This window comes from Elephantulus edwardii, unplaced genomic scaffold (assembly GCF_000299155.1).
Source record: "Elephantulus edwardii isolate Elephantulus edwardi_28Jun2011 unplaced genomic scaffold, EleEdw1.0 scaffold00221, whole genome shotgun sequence".
Lineage (NCBI taxonomy): Eukaryota > Metazoa > Chordata > Mammalia > Macroscelidea > Macroscelididae > Elephantulus > Elephantulus edwardii.
Genome location: NW_006399971.1, coordinates 289,261 through 313,519, shown reverse-complemented (window position 1 = coordinate 313,519; position 24,259 = coordinate 289,261). Strand labels below are relative to the sequence as shown.

The window sequence follows — 24,259 nt, the reverse complement described above, 5'->3', positions numbered from 1 at the left end:
TGAGAAAAACAATGTATTCGAACTTTGTGAATAAACCAGTATTTAATAAAAAAAAAGAGACCATTATTGTAGAATGAATGTGAGGATTCAAAGGGGGATGGTGAATGGGAGCAGAGAGGTGAGGCTGAGGGTGATCATCACAGTGTTGTACAATTTGATGGATGGAGGGGCAGTGGTGAAGGAAATGGGAAAGATCTGGTGTGGCAACAATGTATAAGGAATTTATAAATTAACCTATATAAAATAAAAATGTTTAAAAACCAAAAATAATGGCTTTAAACATTCAAACTTAGATCATTCTGTCTCTTCTTCTGTCCAAATGCAGTTAATCCACTGAAGGAAAACTAACTAGACTTGCCATTGCCCACTTAGTGGGAGATGATGTATATGCCATTAGCCAAATGACCCAGGAAGCAGCTGATAGCTTGGACTAGGAGAACACTTCTAATACATTTCAGGAGAAATACTCTTTTTCTCAAATAAATGTATCTTGAAGAGCAGCTTTTCTATAAGAATTATGCCTCTTAGTGTTTGTTCTAGAATAAAAAGTCTGACTTTGTTTTATCCTTGAAAAAAAGAAAGAAAATTTTCTGGAAATTACTGAATAGATTAATTTTTATCTAGTTAGTTGATTTTTTTTATGAATTAGTTGCTGACTGTCCAAATATGACATAAGGAGTTGTTCTGTCAATCCAAAGGCAAGTGGTTTGAGTTCACTTTTTCTGAGGGAAAAAGATGGGAACTCTCTATCTGTGTAATTTTTAGCCTCTATGAACTCACAGTAGGGTAAATTATGAACCAATTTTTGAGTCAGTGGCAAAAAATAACAGAACAGTATTATTGATACAATTATAGATTGTGTTTATCATTCTAACTGATTCTCTGGCTTTATCTTCCAGGACAGTTCACAGTAATTGGACCTGCAGAACCTGTCATTGCTCATGTTGGCACAGAAATTGTGTTCTCCTGCCACATAAATCCCTCGATGGATGCCCAAGTCATGGAAGTGCGATAGTTCCGTGACCAAATTTCATTTGTGGTACATATGTATCAGCATGGTGAAGATCAAATGGAAATGCAAAGGATGGAATACCATGGCAGGACTGAATTTATTAGGGAGAATACTACCCAAGGCATTGTCGCTTTAAGGCTTCGTGACATTCAACCATTGGATGAGGGTCATTATGGTTGTATGATTCAAACCTTAACATTCTAAGATGAGGCACGTTTTCCATTGCATGTTGTAGGTGAGAATATTAAAGTCACTTAGTTTTTAATTTTCCATTATTCTTCCTTATGTTCTTTTCTCTAATTCTTTCTTCTTATTCTTTGTACCACTCTTTGCACTTTTAAAATTTAATTTGTATAATATCTTTTTATATTTATTTTTCAGTCTTATAATTTTAATTCCTTTTACCTCTATTTAAGAGTGCGTTTCAGAGTTATCTTCAGATAACTCTTTTGGTCTTTCTTTTTTTAATTTTATACTAGTTTACATACAAAGTTGAAAAAGTTTGTATACATTGTTTTTCACAGCACATCTTTCCCCTTTCATTTACCCATCCCTTATTGCACCAATCAAATTGTGATACCCTATGATTAAGAACCTCCCTGGGGTTTGTTTTCTTCTTTAATGTCTTTTTTGATGACCTTTTTCCTTCTTCATGTATGATATTCTTGATGTCATCACACATATCATCTGGTCTTCAGTTGTTCATCCTCAGTGCATCTCATTTATTCAGGTTGTCTATAGGTATAGTTGTTGTTGACTATAATTCACAGATATGAACCTTACCTTATCTTGGACCATATTCCCAAATTCTGTCCTACTAAAGACCATTCTTACTGTTTCAATCTACCTTGTTGAGGATTTCCTCTTTCCAAGGACTGATGCCTCCTAATAACATCTTCAAAGTAAATGAGACAAAGGACTCTAAGGAACATCTTGGTTATACTTACTCCAAGATATAACTGTTTGCTCTTTTGGCAGGCCACAGGATATTGAGTATTCTTCTCTAACACAGCTAAAAGGCATTGAGTCTGCTGTCACTGTTATTTGTTGTCAAACTTTCAGGTGCATAGGAAACAACTGAAAATACCAAGGCTCTAATTAGGCATACTGTAGTATTTAACCTGGCTTTGTTGCTGTTTAGAACTTTGGAGGAAGCTTTAACAGTAAATTTTATAATTGCAACATATCTTTTGACTGCTTGACTGTTATACTGTAAGTGCTGATTGTGGATTCAAGTAAAATGGAATCGTTGACAACTTCAATTTTTGCTCTATCTACCTGATGTTTCATATTGACCAGGTAATGAGAATTTTTTTAATTTGATTTTGAGATGTAACTCATATTGAAAGCTGCAGTTTATCAAATTATTTGCTCAGACTTAAAAAGTATGGAGAAAGGATAGAGCCCTGACACGTACATTTCCTACTTTTAAACCATGCGATGTTGCCTTATTCTGTTCAGGCAACAGCTTCTTGATGTAGGTATAGGCTCCAAGAACAGAGTGAAGTATTCTGGGATTCTCCTACTTCTCAAAGTTAGCCATAAATTGTTATTATCCACACAGTCAAAAGTCTTTGCTTAGGTGATGAAATACTAGCAAATATATTTCTGGTGTTTTCTGCTTTCAGCCAAGACCCATCCGATTAGCAATTATAACTATTCCAGAACCTCTTCTGACAGTTCTTTGTTGATGTATTATTTTAGCGTTTTTTTAATAGTGTGATCTAAGATTTTACTCTAGCTAAATTGTACTTAACACTGGCTTAAGCACAAATATAGAAGTGTTATTCTGGTATAGCTCTATTCCCTTCTCATCATTATTTGGGTATTATTATAGTATTGAGGAACTCTTTGTCTCACATACTTAGGACATGCTACTAGAAGAGGCTATTCCTTGGAGAGGGATATCATGCCTGGAAAGGAAGAGGGTCGGTGAAGGACAGGAAGACCCTAAACAAGGTGGATTGACAGAGTGATTGCCACAATGGGCTCTAGTGTGTTAGGAAGTGGAAGGACAGCACAAGATAAGAGAGGGCTCAGATCTGTTTTTCATAAGGTCACTATGAATTTTACTTGCCTCAACTCCACCTAACAAAACAACAAGAAACTCTGTTGGCCTGGTAGATAAGGAGTTGTGCTATAAACCCAAATGTAAGTGGTCTGAATTCACCAGGTGCTCACAATCTCCTCCTATGTAATTTATAGCCTCTGGAAACACATTGGAGAGTTGCCTATGAGACAATTCTATATTGAAGGCAATTGATTTTTAGTGTTATAATTTTGAGTGTTTATATTGTAAAGATGGCACAGGATTATAGAGAGTTTCATTGTCTGTACACATGGTAACTACAATATGAAGCCAACTTGACTGCATTTAGCGACAATAACAATAATGCATTTGTTAATGAGACCTGATGGTACAGTTGTTAAAGCTGATAATCATAATTGTTTGATGATCAAATCTGTCAGCTAATCCACGACAGACAGAGGTGAAAGTGTGCTATAAAGTTTTACAGACTTTGGAAACCTATGGTGCAATTCTATTCTGTCCTATAGGGTCACTATGAATGGAAATTAACTTGTTGACAGAGCTTGGTTTGATTTGGGAATATCTTTTAGAGGTAAAAATCAAACAATATGTACTTCATAGATGACTTTACTGTCATTATGTCCTCATCCCAATACAGCGTATCTCCCAGTCACCTTCTTTGCACTCATGGGTTACGTTAGTGTACTTAAGGAAGAAATCAGAGTGAATGAGAGAAAGCTTAATGCAGCTTTATAAAAGGGGATTAGGGAAGCTCCTGGGTAAAGTTCCTCCTTCTGGGGATGAAGAACGAGGAGTCACACTGTGAACTTATTGGGGAGGCTTTTCATAACAGAGTCTTTAGGGAGGAACATTCCACTCTGATTCATGACCCACCTGCTAGCTCAGCCAGGCAGGCAAGGCCATTTGCTCTTCTTATCAGCAGGAAGAAAGGCCTTCAGCATTTGAATTCTGAATGCTTCATTCTTCTCTTTGGCCTCCTCTGTCCAGACTTAACATTATGTACAAATATATTAGAACTAAACTAAATTTCTATATGTTATATCCTAAACATGCATGGGAGAAATATTACTTTATACAAATTCCTTTTAAAGAAGATAAGAAAAAGTTGAGAAAAAATGCATTTACACACATACATATTTGTAATTACATAATTCCTTTTATATGTATATGCTCTAAGGATTTAAATTAATATTGGTAGCTACTTGCTTTTAGCCTGAACACCTTCCTTAATTATTCCTGATCAGGTAGGCCTGTTAGCACAAGATTCTTTTGCTTATCTGAGAAAATTTGTCTTTTGCAATCACTTTCAAGCGATAGTTGTTGAACAAAATCATTGCTATCACATGCAAGCAAGATTCTGCTGAAGATTATCCGAAAATGACTGGAACAGCACATCAACAGAGAACTGCTTGAAGTGCAGGCTGGATGTAGAAGATGTTGTGGCACTAGGGATATTCTAGCTAATGTCAGATGGATCTTGGCTGAAAGCAGAGAGTACCAGAGGAAGGTCTATCTGTCTTTCATTAACTATGCAAAGGCATTTGACTGTGTGGATCACAACGAACTATGGCTAACTCGGAGAAGAATTGGATTCCCAGAACACTTGATTGTGCTTTTGTGAAACCTTTACTTGGACAAGGAGGCAGTTGTCAGAATAGAGCAAGGAAACACTGCGCGGTTCAAAATTGGGAAGGGTGTGTATCAAAGATGTGTCCTAGCTCCTTATCTTTTCAATCCATATGCAGAACAGATTATCTGGGAGGCTGAGGTCTATGAAGAGAAGTGTGGCATCAGAATTGGAGGTAGACTCATCAACAATCTGCGTTATGCACATGACACAACCCTGCTTACTGAAACTGAGGAAGACCTGAAGTACATGCTGTGGAGAGTCAAGGACTATAGCCTTCAATATGAATTGAAGCTCAACATCAAGAAAACAAAAATTCTCGCCACTGGACGGACTGAAAACATCATGATAGATGATGAAGAGATTGAGATTGTTGACAGCTTCAGTTTGCTTGGCTCTACAATCAACACTCTTGATACCAGCAATGAGGAAATTAGAAGATGAATTGCTTTGGGGAAAGTCTGCTGTCAGAGATCTCTCCAAGGTACTAAGAAGCGACGATGTCAGTTTGGAGACTAAGTTGCACCTGTACAGGCCATGGTCTTTACAATTACTTGCTATGCATCAGAGAGCTGGACAATGACTAAAGATGTTAGAAGGAGAGTTGATGCCTTTGAGCTTTGGTGCTGGGGAAGAGTATTGAATATACCATGGACTGCTAGGAGAATAAACAAATTCGTCCTGGTGAGAGTGAAGCCAGGCTGCTCCTTGGAGGCAAGGATTCTGAAGCTCAGTCTGGCATACTTTGAACATGTTGTAAGGTGGGATCAGTCCTTGGAGAGGGACATCATGCTTGGGAGGGTAGAGAGACAGCACATGAGAGGAAGACCCTTGATGAGATGGATTGATTCCATCACTGGGGTAATGGGGATAGGTGTGTAGGAGACAATAAGATTGGCATGGGATAGAGCAGGCTTTAGGTCTGTTGTACATAGAGTCTCAATGAGTCACAAGTGACTTGATAACACATAACAACAACAACCACCCTCAAATTTCTTTTCCTTTTTTTCCCCAATTTATTTTTCTAATAAACCTCACGTCTGTGAGTAAAGTCTGTGAGTCAACAACAAGTAACTGGTGCAGATGATTGGTAGAAATGGGTGCAGGAGCATGAGGAGTGGCTTATATGATCAAGCAGCTAAATACAAAGATAATAAGGAAGTCTTGAAAGCGTCAAGAGTTTAAAAAGAATCCCAGAAAGATCAATAGTTGACTTCTCTTAAAAAAAATAAAGGATGAGTAGGGGGCAGGAAGAAATAAAGGAGACTAAAAGCAATTCGAGAACATATTCAGAATGCTTGAAAAAAAGCCCAAAAATCTGTCAACCAAAGAAATATGTGCAGGAACATGGAGTTGGGTGGAGTGTCCTACTATCTATCCATCAATAGTACCACTGGATACTACTGACGAGGACAATTTCCCTCTATGAAGTGGTTAGAAGTGAGACTAAGCCACATTCTCATTGCATCATCTGCTTGCTTCACTGGCATGTTGTGAGGAGGCACTATTCCTTGGAAAAGGACATCATGCTGGGAATGGTGGAAGATCAGAGAAAGAGAGGAAGACCTCAAAAAGATTGATTGACTCAGTGACGGCAGCAGTGAGTTCTAGCATATCAGAGATGGGGGAGGATGGTGCAGGACAGGACCAAGTTGAGTGTTTTGTTCATAGCTTGGTATAAGTCATAGTCCACTTTAATAAAAAACAACAGTAACAACTTTATTAAGCCAAAGCTCATGGTTTTTCAACTAAAATGAATGTAAAATTATTGCTTATTGGTAAAATTTTTCACATAATTGTTCAGTAAAATTTTCCCATATAGAATATTTTAGTACTAATATTGTTGAATATTGTGTTATTTATTATATTAACTTCTTCCAAGGTTGAGATCTGTTTGTACATGGGGTTGCTACCTAACAACTTTCTTCATTTGTCTTTTCCAGGTGTAGGTTCAACTCCTCATATACATCTTTTTTTTTTCTCTTTTTTTTTTCTCATATACATCTTGAAGGTGGTGAGGTCCGTGGAATCCAACTGTTGTGCACATCCTCAGGGTGGTATCCAGAACCAGAGGTCTGGTAGACAGCATCTAGTGGCAAGTACTTACTGCCTTTCTCTAAGATAAAGCAGCAGATGGCAGATGGCTTGTTTCATGTGGAGACAACAATCTCTGTGTTAACTCATTCTGAGGGCAATGTGTCCTGTTTCATCTACAACCCTACCTTGGACATCAAGAAAGAAGCCAGAATTTCTGTTGCAGGTCAGTGTCCTTGTCTTTTCTCTCAAGTAAACACAAATCAGATTATTTCTAGAGATTAGAGACTGTCTATTTTCTTTTATTCCTTTGGTTATTTCCATATCGAGATCCAATGACCTTTTTCCTATTTATTGCACATGGCCATTCTTGTAAATTATGTACAGGTTTTGATTGCTCTATTTATTGTTGCTATTCTGACTGGCTTCTCACTAAATTCATCTGAAAATAAGAAAATCCTAATTTCATCATATGGTTGATGTATCTGTCAGTTTTCTGTGTAGAATAAAAACAGACTAGTTTAAATTTTAATAAGGGAATTTGATTCCTACACAATCAATGGAAGAGTGAAAGGAATGTGTTATGTGTTGAGATGTCAGAATTAACTCTAGACAACTGAAAACTGACTTACTGGTGGAGCTAGCATTTCTTAGTTCACATTAATCTTTTGTGATTAACTAACAATATATTGCTATTATCATTGCAATTGCCTCTCAACAATAAACACCTGAAACTGTGTTTTATGTCAAGTAGACATATAACGCTGTAGTGCTTTCATATCACCCAGAAGGTCACGTAAAGGAATCAATAGTGATTCTGAAGAGAATTCTCAAATTTCTCTAGTGCAACTGGCCAACAAAGAGTCTAGAGAACAAGATTAAAGCCTTTATCTCATGTTTGCCTTCCGCGTCTCCTGAAAATGTGTCTGATTGGGAAAACTTAAATCTACCACAGTTGCTACAAAGGAAGCATAATAGGACCAAGTTGCACTTCAAACCCAAGAATGAAACTTTTTTGACAGTTAAAATCCAGTAACTGCCTCTGAAAACCCACTGGTGGATCAGTTATGGATCAGTTATGACTCTACGGTTCACAAGAAGAATAACAACAGCTCAAAGGGAGAAAGCTTGGAAATCTCATCTGGTGTGATTCACAGATTCTGAAAACACACTGGAAGGTCAGCTCGGAGTTGAGTTCAATTCAATGGCAATGGGCTGTTTATATTTTTTAGAGTCTGAAATGAAAATAGAATGGATGTACAACCATCTACCATAGTGCACTCCATGGGATCAAGGCAGAAAGCAAATCCAACATCTGATTATCTAATTGTTGATTGAGTTCTTGATTATGTCGATATTTTCTCTGATTTCTAATTAAGCAAATTGTTTCTTATATGTCTGCTTGAATTTTTCGGGGTAGTATCCTCACTTGTTACTAATTCACTTGGTTAGGTTTCACAGACCATTTTCTTACACAAAAATCAGTGATATACTAAAATATAAACTGGCCAAATCAGATTCCAAAACTGAGGATGACTACATCATTACATAACTATTAGATTATATAATTGCCAAGTAGCACCATTACACAACTTCCAGATTGAATTATTATGTAACTATCAAACCACTGAGTATCACGGGCCAGTCAAAATGACACAAAACCTTAGACTTCACTGCAGTTACTCTTGCTTCATAACTTGGCATTTGCTAAGGCCAAGTAAGTTGTTATCATCATACAGAGTATTCAGACCATAGGGTGTTTATTGTATGCTTTTTGGTGTTATTATTTTAATAATGTTTACATGAAATTTTGGATGACTAGTTCTTAGACAGCTTCTCCAGAGAAGCAAAACAAATAAAGCTTGTATGTGTATATAGAGAGATAGATAGATAGAGAAAAAAAGAATAACCGAAACAACAAAAAACTGCTTATTGCCATTGAGTAATTTCCAAGACATAATGCCACTCAGTCAGGTTTTTGAGGTTGTAAATTGCAACAAGAAGAGGCTGGTCATCTCTCTCCTGTGGAACTAACTACTGTAGACTATACCACCACAACACATTCATGGTTAGAGATGGAGAATACTATAGATAGGCATAAGTGTGTGTGTGTGTGTGTGTGTGTGTGTGTGTGTGTAGGCAGCTACCATTAAGTCAGAACTGACTGATCACTAGTCTTCCAGGCAGTTTTCAGAGGAATACATCACAGAAGAGGAGATCGCTCGTCTTCCTCCTGCTGAGAGGCTGATGAATTAGAGCTGTGTGCTGTCGGATTAGCTGGGTGATTTATACACAAACACTAACATATCCACAGATGTATACAAGCACAGACAGAAAGATAGAGCTTTATTCCAAGTAATGAACTCATGCGTTTGTAATGTCTGGAAAGGGCCCAATCCATGGATCAATTAAGTATCAGATAAAAGACTTCTCCCCTGACTCATATAGCTGCTGGCTTAAAGGCTGCGAAATGTCAAGATTGGCAAACAACAAGGCAGTAGGTTGATTCAAGTTCCAAGAACCAGAGGTCAGATAATGAAAGCTCAATTCAGAAACCAGGGAGAGTCAGTGAGCTTTTGTCAGAAAGTCCATGCATTTTGGACACAAGTCATAATTTTAAGGAAATGTCCCTTACAACTTATTGACTGATGACATCACGTCACAACACATCACATCAGGTCATATCGTGGAGGTGATTACAGTATACCACAAAATGGAGGATAAACACAGTCTTGTACAATTGCCAAATTACATTGTTCACTAACTGCAAAAATACGAAGTGTCACAGCCTAGCCAATTTGACACATAATCTCACCCACCAAAATGAGACAGATGGTAAGTAACACCAGGATATAGTATTTATTCTAACAATTAACTAAGGTTGTTACCAACCTCCATATATATTTAATATGATTCTTGTTTTTCAGAGGACATATTTCCTAAAGTTCCAGTCTGGAAAAAATCATTATGGTCTATTGTTGTCATTTTGACAATCCTCCTCTTTGGTGCCGCCTTATTCATCTGGATACAGTGGAGAGAAAAAAGTGAGTTATATTTGGAAAAGTGTGCATTGTAATGGAATTAGGAATACATGACTAGAGAGACTAATGATTTTGTCTAAATGGATCTTGAAGAAAGTTTCCAAACTTCAACATTACTGATACTTCTGGCAGGACAGTTAAGGTTATCCTTTGCATTATGGGAATCAGATTAGCAGTATCTCTGATTTCTAGTATCTAGCAGTTGTTTTTGTGTTGTTGTTAAGTGCTGTCAAGTTGCCTGCAACTCATAATAACCTGCCCTATTCTGAGCCAGTCTCACCGACTCCAACACACATTATAATATGACTCCAGCTCACATTATAATATGATGTTCTGATTATTTTCTGCTTATCCAGTTATTGTTAGAAGAGTTTGTTTCACCAAACAGATCATTGCTAATGTCAGATGGATCTTGATGGACAGTAGAAAATAGCAGAAGAATGTATATGTTGTATTGACTGTATAAAGACGTTTAACTGTGTGTATCACAACAAACATTATCATTGAGAATAGGAAATCCAGAACACTTAATTATCCTAAACATATGTAAATCCTATTCCCCTAGATCAATAAGATGTTGTCCAAGCTGAGCAAGAGAACATTGCATAATTTGTAATCTAGAAAGGTGTACATCAGGGTTGAATCTTTATATATTTAATCTGCACACTGAGAATATGATTTGAGAAGCTGGACTTTAAGAAGAGAATGGCATCAGCAACCAGATGCTCTGCTGGAGAAGGAGGGACAATCTCCTCCTATACCAGTCAGATCCGATTTGACGTTATACACACACACACACAAAAAAAAAAACACAACCAAACCACTCAAAAATGAACCAACTAAAAAAAGAGTATGGCATCAGAATTGGAGAAGATTCATCCACAACCTGCATTATGAAGATGATACAACCTTGTTTGCGGAAAACCAGGACCTGAGGTCCTTGATACAAGGATGAAAGACTGTAGCTTGCAATATGGATTACATCTCAACATCAAGAAAATAAAAATTTACACCATCGGGCTGATGAGCAAAATCACAATAGATGGAGAGAAAATTGAAATTATTGACAATTTTATTTTGCTTAGATATAAAACCAGTACTGAAGAGCAATGATGTCAGTATGGAGACTAAGGTGTACTTGATACAGGCCATGGTATTTGCAATCACTTGCTATGCATCAGAGAGCTAGACAATGACTAGAGAGAATAGATAGAAGGAGAATTTATGCCTTTGTGCTGTGGTGTTGGAGAAGAGTATTGAATATACCATGGACTGCTAAGAGAATAAGCAGGTTCGTCCTAGAGAGGGTGAAACCAGAAATCCTCGGAGGCAATAATTCTGAAGCTCTGTCTGACATAATTTGGACATGTTGCAAGGAGGGATGTCATGCTTGAGAGGGTGGAGAGACAGCACAGGAAAGGATGACCCTCGATGAGATGGATTGATTCAGTGACTGGAGTAATAGGGATAAGTGTGCCAGAGACAGTAAGATTGGCACAGGATAGAGCAGGGTTTAGGGCTGTTGTATATAGTTTCGCTGGCCACTTGACAGCATATAACAATAACAACAACAACAACATATAATCAGTACCTTGGAACCAGCAATCAGTAGATCAGGAAATGTAATATTTTATAATCAGGAAACTCTCCAAATTATATAGGAACAATGATCTAAGTTTGAAGAGAAAGGTGTGCTTGATTCAAGGCACAGTCTTTTTCAATCACCTGCTATGGATTTGAAAGCTGGGCAATAAATAAAAATAACATGAGAAGAACTTTCTGTCATTTCCTGATGCATTTGAGTTTTGGTGTTGGAGAAGAGTGATGAATATCCCATGGATTGCCAAAAGAGCAAACAAATAAGTCTTGGAGAAAGTTAAACAAGAATGTATCTCGAAGCAAGGAGAATGAGTGAAACATTGTGTCATATATGGGGCATGTTGGGAGGAGTGGCTATTCTTGGAAAGGAACATCATGTTTAGAAAGATGGAGGTCAGCCAAAGAAAGAAGACCCTCAACTAGATGTACTGACACAGTGACTACAACAGTGGACTCAAGTGTGACAGATATAATGAAGATGACACAGGCTAGGATAGGATTTGAGTCTATTCTTAGTCTATTCTTATTTGAGTCTATTCTTCTTTGCTATAAATCCTGCTTGACATGATGCCATTTAACAATAACAACAACAACAACACAGATATTGAAGGAGCAAGGAAAATCGCTGACAGGTTCAACTGAGTAGACTATAACTAATAGTACCCTTTGAACAACATATGAACAACCTTATTACAAAGTGAACAGCCTTGCTATCCCCAACATGTTCAACTCACTGTTGAGGTCATTGTATCAACTGAATCAATCTTGTTGAGAGTATTCCTTTCTTTACTGACATTCTCCTTTTCCAAGGATGATGCCTTTTTCCAAAAATTGACTCCTGTGGACCAAAGTATGTGAGGTGAAGTTTCATCAGCTTGGCCTCTTAGAAGCACCTTGGTTCTACTACCTCCAAGACAGACTTGTTCTTTTGACATTCCATGAGAATTCAGTACTTTTTGCCAACAACATACTTCAAAGACATCAATTATGCTTCATTCTTGCTTATTCGTTGTCCAACTTTTACATTCCAATGAAGCAATTGAAAATATCATCACTTGAGTCAGGAGTGCTCAGTTTTTAAACTCTCATGCTTGCTCTTTAACACTATAGAGAAGTCATTGACAGCAGATTTTTCCAAAGCCACACATCTTTTGTTCTTTTGACTTACTGTTTCCATGGATACTATAATACTTTTATTGTTTCTTTCATGCTGCCCTTTGAAATATTATATAGGCAGAATCCTGTATAATCCAGGAAGCATCAAAAGAAGATGGGGAGGAGGGAGAAGAGGATGGAGGGAACACACAGAGCCACTTTACCAATGTGAATCAGCTGACATGAAACCATTTCAGAAAATAACATATCATCAGGAACAAACTAGATGAAGATGTTCAAACTTTACTGAAGGCAATCACAAACATAAGGCCTCAGGAATTTATGAATGCTAACTGAGTCCAGAAATATGGAATTGGTGACAGAAATGAGGCCAGAAATCTAATGATCCAATAATGATTTATTTTTAGCAAAAACTTTAAAAAACAAACCAACAACCCACATACAGCTATTTTACAAATGGACCTCACCTGATGAATTGTGTAGGCATCAGATCGACTATATTTGTGGAAAGAATCCCTGAAGAAGCACCATATCTGCAGTCAAAACCAGATTAGGTGATGATTGTGAAACATACCATCAATTTCTTATATGCAAGTTTAAATTGAAGCTGAATAAAATTAAAATTCATTTACAGAAACCAAGGTACAACCTTGAGTCTATCCCAGTTGAATTTAATAATCATCTCAATAACAGATCTGAGACTTGAAGACCAGAAAAACTGTGGAAAGATATCAGTGATGTCATCCATGAAGAGAGCAAAAAATCATTATAAAGAAGGAAGAGAAAGAAAGAAGAGAAAGGGAGGGGAGGGAGAGAGAGAGAGAGAGAGAGAATAATGGACATTAGAAGAGACTATGAAAAATGCATTAGAGTGTTGAGAAGCCAAATGAAAGGAAGTGATGTTGAAGTAAAAGAGTTGAATGGAAGATTTCAGAGGACAGCTAGAGAAGATAAAGCAAAATATTATAAGGAAATGTGTAGAGTTGGAATCAGACAATAAAAAAGGAAGAAGTCACTCAGCATTTCTCAAGCTGAAAGAATTGAAAAACAAATTCAAGCCTCTTCAAACCTCACATTGTGATACTGAGAGATGTAATGGGAATCTTGAGCTGTCCAGGAATCATACAAATAAAATGGAAGATATTCACACAATTGCTGTACTAAAAATAATTGAAAAATTTCTTTTGACACTGAAAGATTTCAGAAGTACCATATGAACAAAAAACAATGATAATGAATGGTGAAGTTTAAGCTGTACTGAAGGCATTAGTACAAAATCCAATAGAATGATCCAATAGAATGTGGGAGTTATAGAAAAATATCATTAAATTTTCATGCAAGCAAGACATTTTTGAAAATTCAAAAATGGATAGAACAGTACATTGAAAAGGAACTACCAGAAGTTTAAGATGGCTCTAGAAAAGGCCACATCACTAGTGATATCATTGCAGTGATGACAGATGTATCCTGTCTGAAAGCTAAGAATACCAGAAGAAAGTCTATCTGTGTTTTATTTATTGACTATGCAAAGGCATTTGACTGTGTAGATCATAACAAATTATGGCTAACATTGACAAGAAAGGGAATCCCAGAACTTTTAATTGTGGTAATAAATCTATGCTTAGACCAAAAATCTGTTGTACAAAGATAACAAGGAAACAGTGAAGGGTATGCATTAGAATTGTACCCTTTCTCCACACCTGTCTCAGTTTGTGCCTCAGTTCTCATATACTTAGGGTATATTCCAAGTAGTGGTATAGCTGGGTATGGAATTTCTATGTTCTGCTTCTTGAGGAAGCGCCAAACTGCCTTCCAGAATAGTTGCATCATTGTAAAATCCCACCAACAATGTATAAGAGTTCCTTTCTCACCACATCCTCTCCAGCATCTATTACTTGGTATACTGTTAAGCTTTGCCACTCTTACTAGAGTGAGACGGTACCTCATTGTGGTTTTGATTTGCATCACTCTTATTGTGAGTGATTTGGAGCATTTCTTCATGTGTCTGTTTGCCATTCAAATATCTTCCTCTGAAAATTCTTTCAATGTCTTTTGTCCATTTTGTAATTGGTTATCAGTATTTTTCTTGTGGAGACCCAGGCGTATTCTGTAAACTTTTGTTGTAAGACTCTTGTCTAAGATGGTATTACCAAATGTTTGTTCCCAGTCTGTAGGTTTTCTTTTCACCCTGTTGGAAAAACTTTTTGATGTGCACAGAGATTTAATCTTTAGAAGGTCCCATGCTTAATTTTTTTTCTTTAGATTGTGCATTCACCATTGCAAGAACATGGAAACAGCCCAAATGTCCAACCACAAACAATGGACTGAGAAATTATGGCACATTCACACAATGGAATAGTATGCAGTACACAAAAGCAATAACTTTGTAAATTGTTACCCAACTTGGGAGGGACTGGAGAGCATTATACAGAGTAAACTAATTCAGTCCCACAAGGATAAATATTGTGAAAAACTGTTATTGTAGAATAAGTATAAGAATCCAAGAGGGGTGGGAGAGATTGGAAGCAGAGGGATGTGGATGTGCAGGGGGAAGGGGGAATTAAACTTTAGGTTGTACAATTTGATGGGTGAGGAGTAAAGGAAATTGAAAAAATTTGTTCAAATTTGTGTTTGAATTTTGCAAATAAACTAGTAGGAAAAAAGGGCATTTGATTGTGTTGATCATTACAAATTTTAATTAACACTGAGAAGAATGAAAATCTCAGAATGCTTTGTTTTGCTTCCGTGAAATCTATACTTAGACCAAGAAACTATTGTCCAAGGAAAGTGTGTGCCATATTATTCAATCTGTCTGCTGAGCAAATAATTTGAGAGGCTGAACTTTATGAAGAAGAAAGTAGCATCAGGACTGAAGGAAGAATCATCAAAAATTTGTGTTACACAGATGACACAAGCTTGTTCTGTTGTGCCCACGAAATGCCCCTCAAAGAAATCCAGAAACACGTCTGAAATTTCAAGAGCGTTTATTGTTTAATTTTTCCACGTGTGGAGGCTCTTTCACCTTCCTCAGAAAGGTGGTGAAGGGAAAAAGCCTCGAGTTTTCCCTCCCACTTGCTTTTATAGCTTTTTCTTGGGTGCCCCTGCTAGGGCAAAGAGATTGGTGGGCCAGGGGGTCAGTCATTTGGTCGGCTTCTGAAGGGCTGGTTACTTTGCCTGCCTTTACTCTTTTTGTGTCACGTAGACACTAGTTAATTCCTTACTTCTTCAAAGACAGACTGGGCTTTACCCGGGCACTCGTGTTTGCCCTAAGCCAAGAATTTTTATGGCCCGCTTCTGCCTCCAGTGCTAATGGGGGTTTATAAAAAAATGGGGTTTCTGCTGCCCCTTCAGTTCATAGAAAACTGACTTGAAATTCTTGCTGTCAAAGATCAAGATTGCAACATTCAATATGGAGTACATTTTAAAGTCAAGAAGATGAATATTGAATAATATTGAATCTGGGTGACACGACTGGACTCTGACAACAAACATGATGAGAAAGTTCTTGTTTTGAATTTATTAAGTGCTTAATTAGCAGTTTTTTTTATCAATGTGACTTAGAAGAAGAGCATCTTAATGTTGCTGGTGATTTCAGAGAAAAATATCTTAGGTACTGGAAGCCAGAGTCTGGAAGTACAATTCAAGTGTCAATTCAAGTGCAGACTGCATCACACCTTCAGTGCTGTGAAGGACCTTTAATATCTGCAGCTCAAATTGGTAATCAGAAAATAGATTTTACTGTTCTCAATGTGAGAAACATCTATGGAAAGTATCACCCAATTTGAACCTGTTTGAACTATTCATTGCAAACACTTTTAAAGAAATTTCATACCATTTATTGCTGAAGCATCCTTTATAACAACTGAATCATTGGTGCTGTTTGATTATTTATATACATAGATAAAAAAATTACATGAAAAAATAAAACAAATATCCTTATCAAAACCTTTTACACAGTATTTGATGTGCTTTACTATAAAAACCATTATTGTAGAATGAATACAATATCGGGGGGGTGCTTAATCATAGGGTCACATAATTTGATGGGTGGAGGGAAGGATGGATAAAGGGGAAAGATATAAAGTGGAAAATAAAACAATGTTTAATAGACCTTATGAACTTTGTAAGTTAACAAATAAATTTTAAAAGAAAAAGAATAAAAAGTTTTGGTGTGTAGTACTATTCTGCCCACGAAATGCCCCTCAAAAGAATAATCCACACGTATGTAAATACAAGCAAGCACTTTATTCCTGAGAATGTCTACATGTGGAGACTTTCTTCCTCAGTAGGAAGGTGGCGAGGGAAAAAGCCCTGAGTCCCCCTCCACAATTGCTTTTATAGCCTTCCTGGGTGCCACTGTCGGGACGGGGAGATTGAGATCATGGTTGGTGGGTCGGGGATCAGTCATGTGGCTTTGACAGGCTGGCTACTTGGCCCTCCTTTACTCTTTTTGTGTCACGTGTCATGTAGACACTAGTTAATTCTTTACTTTGCAAGGACAGATAAGACTTTACCCAGGGCATTTGTGTCTGTCTTAAGCTAAGAATTTGTATGACCCACTTCTGATTCTGGTATGAATGGGGGTTTATAAAAAATGGGGTTTATGCTGTCCACTCAGTACTGGAGTAGAATATTGACTATACTATGGACTGAAAAATAACATAAAAAGTCTTGTTGAAAGAGAAATCACTGTGCTCCTTGAAGGCAGGGATGGTAAAGTTTGGTCTCATGTATTATGGGCATGTTGTTAGGAAGGGCTAATCCTTGGGAAAGAACATCATGCTTGGAAAGGTCAGTGAAAGAAAGGTGGATACTCAATGTGATGGATTGGCATAATGACTGTAACCATGGACTCAAGTATATCAGTGATGATAAGGATGGCAGGAGATAGGAAAGATTCATATCCCTTGTTCATAATGTCACTATGACCTGTAGTTGATGACCACCACCACCATGGGTGCTGATTATGTATCCAAGTAAAATGAAATTGTTGACAACATCATTCTTTGCTCTTTCATGATGCTGCCATTGGTCCAGTTGTGAAGATTAGGGCCTTTTGTTCTGAGGTTGAGGTGTAATCCATATTGAACACTGTAGTCTTTGACCTTCAATAAGCAGTCAAGCCTCCTTCATTTTGTGCAAAAAAAGATCTATCATCTGCATAATGGAAGTTGTTGAAAAATCTCCCAATTCTGGTGCAACATTCTTCTTCATAGAGTCAGGCTTCTTGACTTAATTGTTCAGTATACAGCTTGAACTATTGTAGAGAAAGCATACAACCTTGGCACACATTTTTTGTTTCAACTGTGAGATAATCCCTTAGTCTTTTTGAACAATTATCTCTTAGTCTGTATGCAGGTTTCCTATCAGCATAATTACATTTTTCAAAAATTCCCTTCTTCTCAAAGATATCCATAATTTATTATGCTATACATCAAGAAGACAAAGATTCTCACCACTTGGCCAATTTGCAGCACCTTGATGGACGGAGAATGGATTGAGGTTGTTAACACGCAAGTTACAGCTTGCTTGTCACCTCAATCAATACTTTTGGCCTCAGCAGTCAGGTAATCAAAAGGCAGATTGCATTAGGTAAATCAGCTGTCAGAAACCTTTCCAGGGAACTGAGAAGCAACAGTGTCAGTCTAGAGACTAAGGTGTGCCTAATCCAGTCCATGATCTTCACAATTACTTGCTATGCTTCAGAGAGCTGGATAATGACCAAGGAGGATAGAAGAATTGATACTTTGAGTGGTGGTGCTGCAGAAGAGTTTTGAACATACCATGGACTGCAAAGAAAACAAATGGGTCTTGTCTTGGAGAGGGTGAAACCAAGTTTCTCTTTGGATGCTAGGATTTTAAAGCTCTGTCTTACGTATTTTGGACATGTGGCCAAGAGTGACCAATTTTTAGAGAAGGACACCATGCTCAAAAGGGTGATGGGACAGCACAGGAAATAAAGACCTTGGGTGAGATGGATTGATACAATGACTAGGTAAGAAGGGCAGTGGAGGAAAGTGTGTTAGAGCCAGTGAGACTGGCTCAAGACAGGGCACATTTCAAAGCTATTGTACATAGGGTCGCTATGAATCACTGGTGACTTAGCTCATAACAACAAGAGCAACAACAGAGTTGAATGTTTTTTCTTAATAAGTAGTAAATATGAAATGGCCAAACTCCCCACACTTGAAAATGGACAGATAATCTCAATAACAATGCATTAATAACATATACTCCCGGACTGGAGGTGAATTATACCACATGCCATACAGGGTCAACAAGATTTACTCTCAAGAATATAGTGAACCAGTAAGAGTTGTGGGAAGCATTCTTCTATTAAAAGAGAATGCTGTATCTCCTAGTTTCTGTGGGAGGATATGATTGACTTATTTGAACACTTTCATGATAGAGAAGTGATACTTATTAGGTAGAGAATTGGGGGGGAGGGGTTTGCAGCTGGCCTGGCTGATAGAAGAATGTTATGAGCGTAGCATATTTGAGAGCATAAAAACTCAATTTTTGGGGGCTTTTGAGGTTCTATGGAAAGCCAAACTTTATATCAATATTATATGAAAACCCTTGTTCAGGAATTGAAGGAATTACAGATTTATAAGTTAGGATTTCTCTTGTAGCAGAACATAGAAAATGAGCTGTTTGTTCCCTCCAGACAGGAGACAGCTGGAGGCCCCCTACGGAGGGAGTGTTACTTCCTGAACTAGAGTTCACCCTGAGGCATCAAGGCAATCCTTAAGGGTAAAACAAATTTTTGCATTTGCTAACCCCTCCCTCCCGAGTCAAGCAGAAGGTTTTCAATAGAATGAGTTTGGCTTCATTTGCATTGAATTCTCTTTGTGATTTACTTCCTGATAATTTTCAATAAAGATGCAGAGAAGCTTGGCTTGAGGTCTTCAGTCAGGAACTGCTGGCCTCCTGTTTTATGCTCTCTGCTCTATCTCATTCCTGGCTGTTTGTCTCTTTATTAATAATTATAAAATTATTCCATCATTTGGGACCCTCAGTCTGCAACAAGGTTCAATTATTTCAAGATACCTGCTGAAATTTTAAGTATCACAAATAAATGTATTTCCACTGAAGTATTTATGGTAAACTATGTTGATTATTGTCAAGTTGAGCACAACTCATAGTGACCCTATGAACGAAAGACCTGAATCCTTTCTGTAACTATTGTTGTTTCTTAAAGTTTGTAGATTTTCCAGAGGAAGTGGATGCCACTCCTGCTTTATATATATATATATTCCTGAAAAGAATGAAAATTACATTTAAAGATTACCAAGCTTGTGGTAAAATGGAGTTAGGTTGATTTGTTGTTGTTATGTATTGTCAAGTAGACCTTACAAATCACAGCTATGAACCCTACCTTATCCTGTGTCATCCTTACACACTTGAACCCATTGTTACGATCACTATGTCAATCCATCTCATTGAGGTTCTTCCTCACTTATACTGACCCTCCACCTTTTCAAGCATGACATTCTTCTCCAAAGGCTGACTCCTGACTCCTCCTTACAACATGTCCAAAATATATGGGATGGAGTTTCACTATCTTTGCTTCAAAGGAGCACCCCTGTTACACTTTCTCCAGGACAGATCTTTTTACAGTCCATAGGATATTCAATACTCTTCTCCAGCACCACAACTCAAAGGCATCACTTCTTCTGTTTTCCTTAGTCATTATCCAACTTTTAGTTGCAACATGTAGAAAAGACCATGACTTGGTTAAGGTGTGCCTTTAGTCTTTAAACTGATACCCTTGCTCATTAGTACTCCAGAGAGCTCCATGATGGCTGATTTTCCTTGTACAATTTCTCTTTTCATTTCTTGACTGCTGGTATCAAGAGTATTGATGTAGATCCAACTAAGATGAAATTGTACATTACACCAATCTTTTATCTATCTTAATGTTGCTTATTGATCCAGTGGAAAGGATTTTAGTCATCTTGATGTTGAGATATAATGCATACTGAAGTCTGTCATCTTTCATCTTCTGCAGCAAGTGTTTAGAGTTCTCTATTCTCTCAGCAAGCAAGCTTATGTCATCTGAATGACACAAGTTGTTGATGTATCTTCTTCCAATTCTGGTGTCATATTCTTCTTCATAAAGTCCAGCTTCTTGAATGACCTGCTCAGCACCCAGATTTGATGTGTGGAGACAAGATCCATCCCTGACAAGAACTCAAAATCTTTGTAACTGGCACATTAAGAAAAAAATAGTAAGCTATTAAGATGATAGTAAACGTCTTACTCACTGACTTGTTGTCATCTAATAAGATCTCATAGCTCATAGGTGACCCTTTAGCAAGTTTTCAAAGATGCTAATGTGTTCAGAAGGAGATTGTCCCTCTTTTATCCAAGAAGCAATCGGTGGACTTAAATTGCCTGCCTTTGAGTTGACAGTGCAACTCCTTAATCACTAGGTCACCAGGGTACATTTAATGGTTGGTTGTTGTTGTTTTGTGTTGTTGAGTTGGAACTGACTCATAGCTGAAACTCCAGTGATGTTTCAGAGGCATAATTACCCAGAAGGAGATTATTCATCTTTTTCCTGTGGAAAAACTGGCACAACTTTAGATTGGCAGTGCAACTCTTCATGACTAGGTCAACAAATCTCACTTAAATGATTAAGTCACACATAAAAACCTACTAAAAAAAATAGATTAAAGATACAGAACAAGCCAAAATAAAAGGACCAAGAGTATTGATGAAAGACACAAAATAAGCCGAAATAAAAGAGGACAAAAATAAAGAACATGGGTCTGTACACCACTAAGACCATTAGTTAGATTGTAGTTTGTTAGTTACTTTGAAATGGGAGAAATAGATTATCTGATGACAACTGATGAATTGTAATGCCAGTTGTAGGTCTGCATGACTTATTATCCTTGTAAAATGTGTATGTGAGGTGTGTGTGTGTCTGGGACAGTGTGTCTGTGTATAAGACGGAGAGAGAGGACTGTGATTCTGTTTTCATTCCCATGCTGCTAGACTCAACTGATCGAAGCTTTTTTTTTTTCTGTATCACAAAACCTCATAGCGACTCATAGCGACCCTATGCACAACAGCTCTAAACCCTGCCCTATCCTGCGCCAACCGCACCGCCTCTGACACACCCATCCCGATTACCCCAGTCACCGAATCAATCCATCTCATAGAGGGTCTTCCCCTCCTGCACTGTCCCTCCACCCTCCCAAGCATGATGTCCCTCTCCAAGGACCCGTCCCTCCTGGCAACATGTCTAAAGTATGTCAGACGAAGCCCCAGAATCCTTGCCTCCAAGGAGCAGCTTGGTTTAATCCTCTCCAAGATGGATCTGTTTGTTTTCCTGGCAGTCCAGGGTACATTCAGTACCCTTCTCCAGCACCACAGCTCAAAAGCATCCACTCTCCTTCTGTCCTCCCTAGTCATTGTCCAACTCTCTGATGCATAACAAGCGATTGCAAAGACCATGGCCTGTATCAGGCGCACCTTAGTCTCCAGAGAGACACTGTTGCTCCTGAGTACCTTAGAGAGGTCTCTAACAGCAGACTTTCCCATCGCGATACGCTTTTTGATTTCCTGACTGCTGGTGCCAAGAGTGTTGACTGTGGAGCCGAGCAAAGTGAAGCTGTGAACACTCTCGATCTCTTCGTCATGCATCCTGACGCTGCCAATTGGTCCAGTGGTGAGAATCTTGGTCTTCTTGACATTGAGCCTCAGTCCATACTGAAGGCTGCAGTCCTTGACCCTTCGCAGCAAGTGCATGAGGTCCTCTTCAGTTTCAGCAAGCAAGGTTGTGTCATCTGCATAACGGAGATTGTTGATAGATCTTCCACCAATCCTGATGCCACAATTCTCCTTATAGAGCCCAGCCTCTTGGATAATCTGCTCTGCATACATGTTGAAAAGGTATGGAGACAGGATGCATCCCTGGTGTACACCCTTCCCTATTTTGAACCATGCAGTGTTACCCTGCTCTGTTCTGACTACTGCCTCTTGGTCCAAGTATAGGTTTCGTATTAGCACAATTAAATGAGTCGCTATGAGTCGGAAACGACTCGATGGCACATAACAACAACAACATCACAAAACCTACATAATCAAATATACAATTCACAATGTACTCATATTTTCAATGATCTAGTGGTTTAGAAGCTGCACTATCAACCCATTTGACAAGGGTTTCCCATCTATCAGCTGCTGCACTGGGGAAAGGTGTGCAATCCCCCTCTGTGTGATTTACAGTCTGTAAAACTGGGAGATCAGCTGTGATGAATCTGCAGCCACTTGAGTGCTCATAACAACATATTACTCATAGTAAAGCAATACACTTTCAAAGCAATCATTGCAGTAGATCCAACTGTGTTTATACTTTGATTATACTGACCAGGAGAAACAAATTCTTTCGAAACCTCACTGGTCTTCTGATATACTTATTTCTTCTGACTCTTACTGCTTCTTACTTGTTGAGAGCAGTGTGCAGAAAATTATAAACTAAATGCTAACAGTAGAGAAAGGCATAAATATAAATAGCAACGACGGGCAATAAATGGTGGGAAATGATAATGATTGTCTGAATTGTGTTAAAGTGAAATCAACCAAAGACTATGGTCCATTTTGTCTTAAAATGTACACATTGAAACTAACCATTCATCTTTTCTTGCTCAATTATTTATATGTACTATATAAATACCAGAAAAACAATATAAATATTAACTCACTCAACTTTTGACAAGAATTTGTCTCTCTTTTGTGTTTCAGGCAATCTTCCTGATGATCTTGGTAGGTAGTGTTTCCTTATGGCTTTACATATATATACATTTACTTCAGAGCAACTTCTCATCACATCTAATTTTTTCAGAAAGGAGAAAACTCCTTAGAGAAGAAGGTAAGTGAAGAAAATGGCCACATTGAGTCCTGTGCCATGAAGTTTCTTCTATATTCTTCTTGTTCTATTCATTGCTTTATCTCCATTTAGAAGTGAAAACTTGATTTACAATAAAAATTGTTTTTGCTTTATTTCAGGTATAAAAACTGCTCGACATTATTCAGGTAATGACAGACAGGGATATCTGAGTACTGATTATTACGTTTAGCTAGCACTCTGGACCACTGAAAGCAGGCAATTTCAAGTTAGGCACTGCTAGATTTGTTGAAGCCTTTGATTTAGCAGTGCGGCTTGCTATGGACGATGTTATAAGAGCTTCCTACAAAACACATAGTTATGTGAAGATTGCATGACTGAGCTTCACTTCATATATTTATGTGCTTTTAAGACCACTAGAGAAATGAGTTGACACAATGACTAACAATGGACTCAAGTATGTAGGAAATCATGAGGATGGCATAGGATAAGGTAAGATTCAGATGTGCTGTTCATAGGGCTGCTATACTTTATAGTTGACTGAGTGGCACCTAAAAGCAACAACAACAACTTTTAAAGTTGTTTTTGAAGTCCAGGAACCATATCATCTGGTATGCTGTTGCTGTTATATTCTGTTGAGTGGGAACCAAATCATAGTTGACCCTTCAGTGGGATTTCAGAAACAGTACATTGTCTGGGAGCAGGTTGCCCATCCAACTCCACAGAGCAGCTGATAGATTCAAACCACACATCTTTGAATTGGCAAAGCTTGTATTTTATTGAGATGATTTGAGGTAAAATTAAAAATTGTCAAAAGATTCAGATTAAATATATATCTACATACCTATTGAACTATATTATCTATTTTCTTTCTTCCTTCCTTCCTTCCTTCCTTCCTTCCTTCCTTCCTTCCTTCCTTCCT

General features: G+C 37.8%; 1 pseudogene; it reads left to right on the top strand.

The window, feature by feature from the left end:
* The first annotated feature begins 853 nt into the window (after window positions 1–853).
* The window catches only part of LOC102852985, a 24,584-nt pseudogene continuing 1,178 nt past the window's right edge, over window positions 854–24,259 (top strand).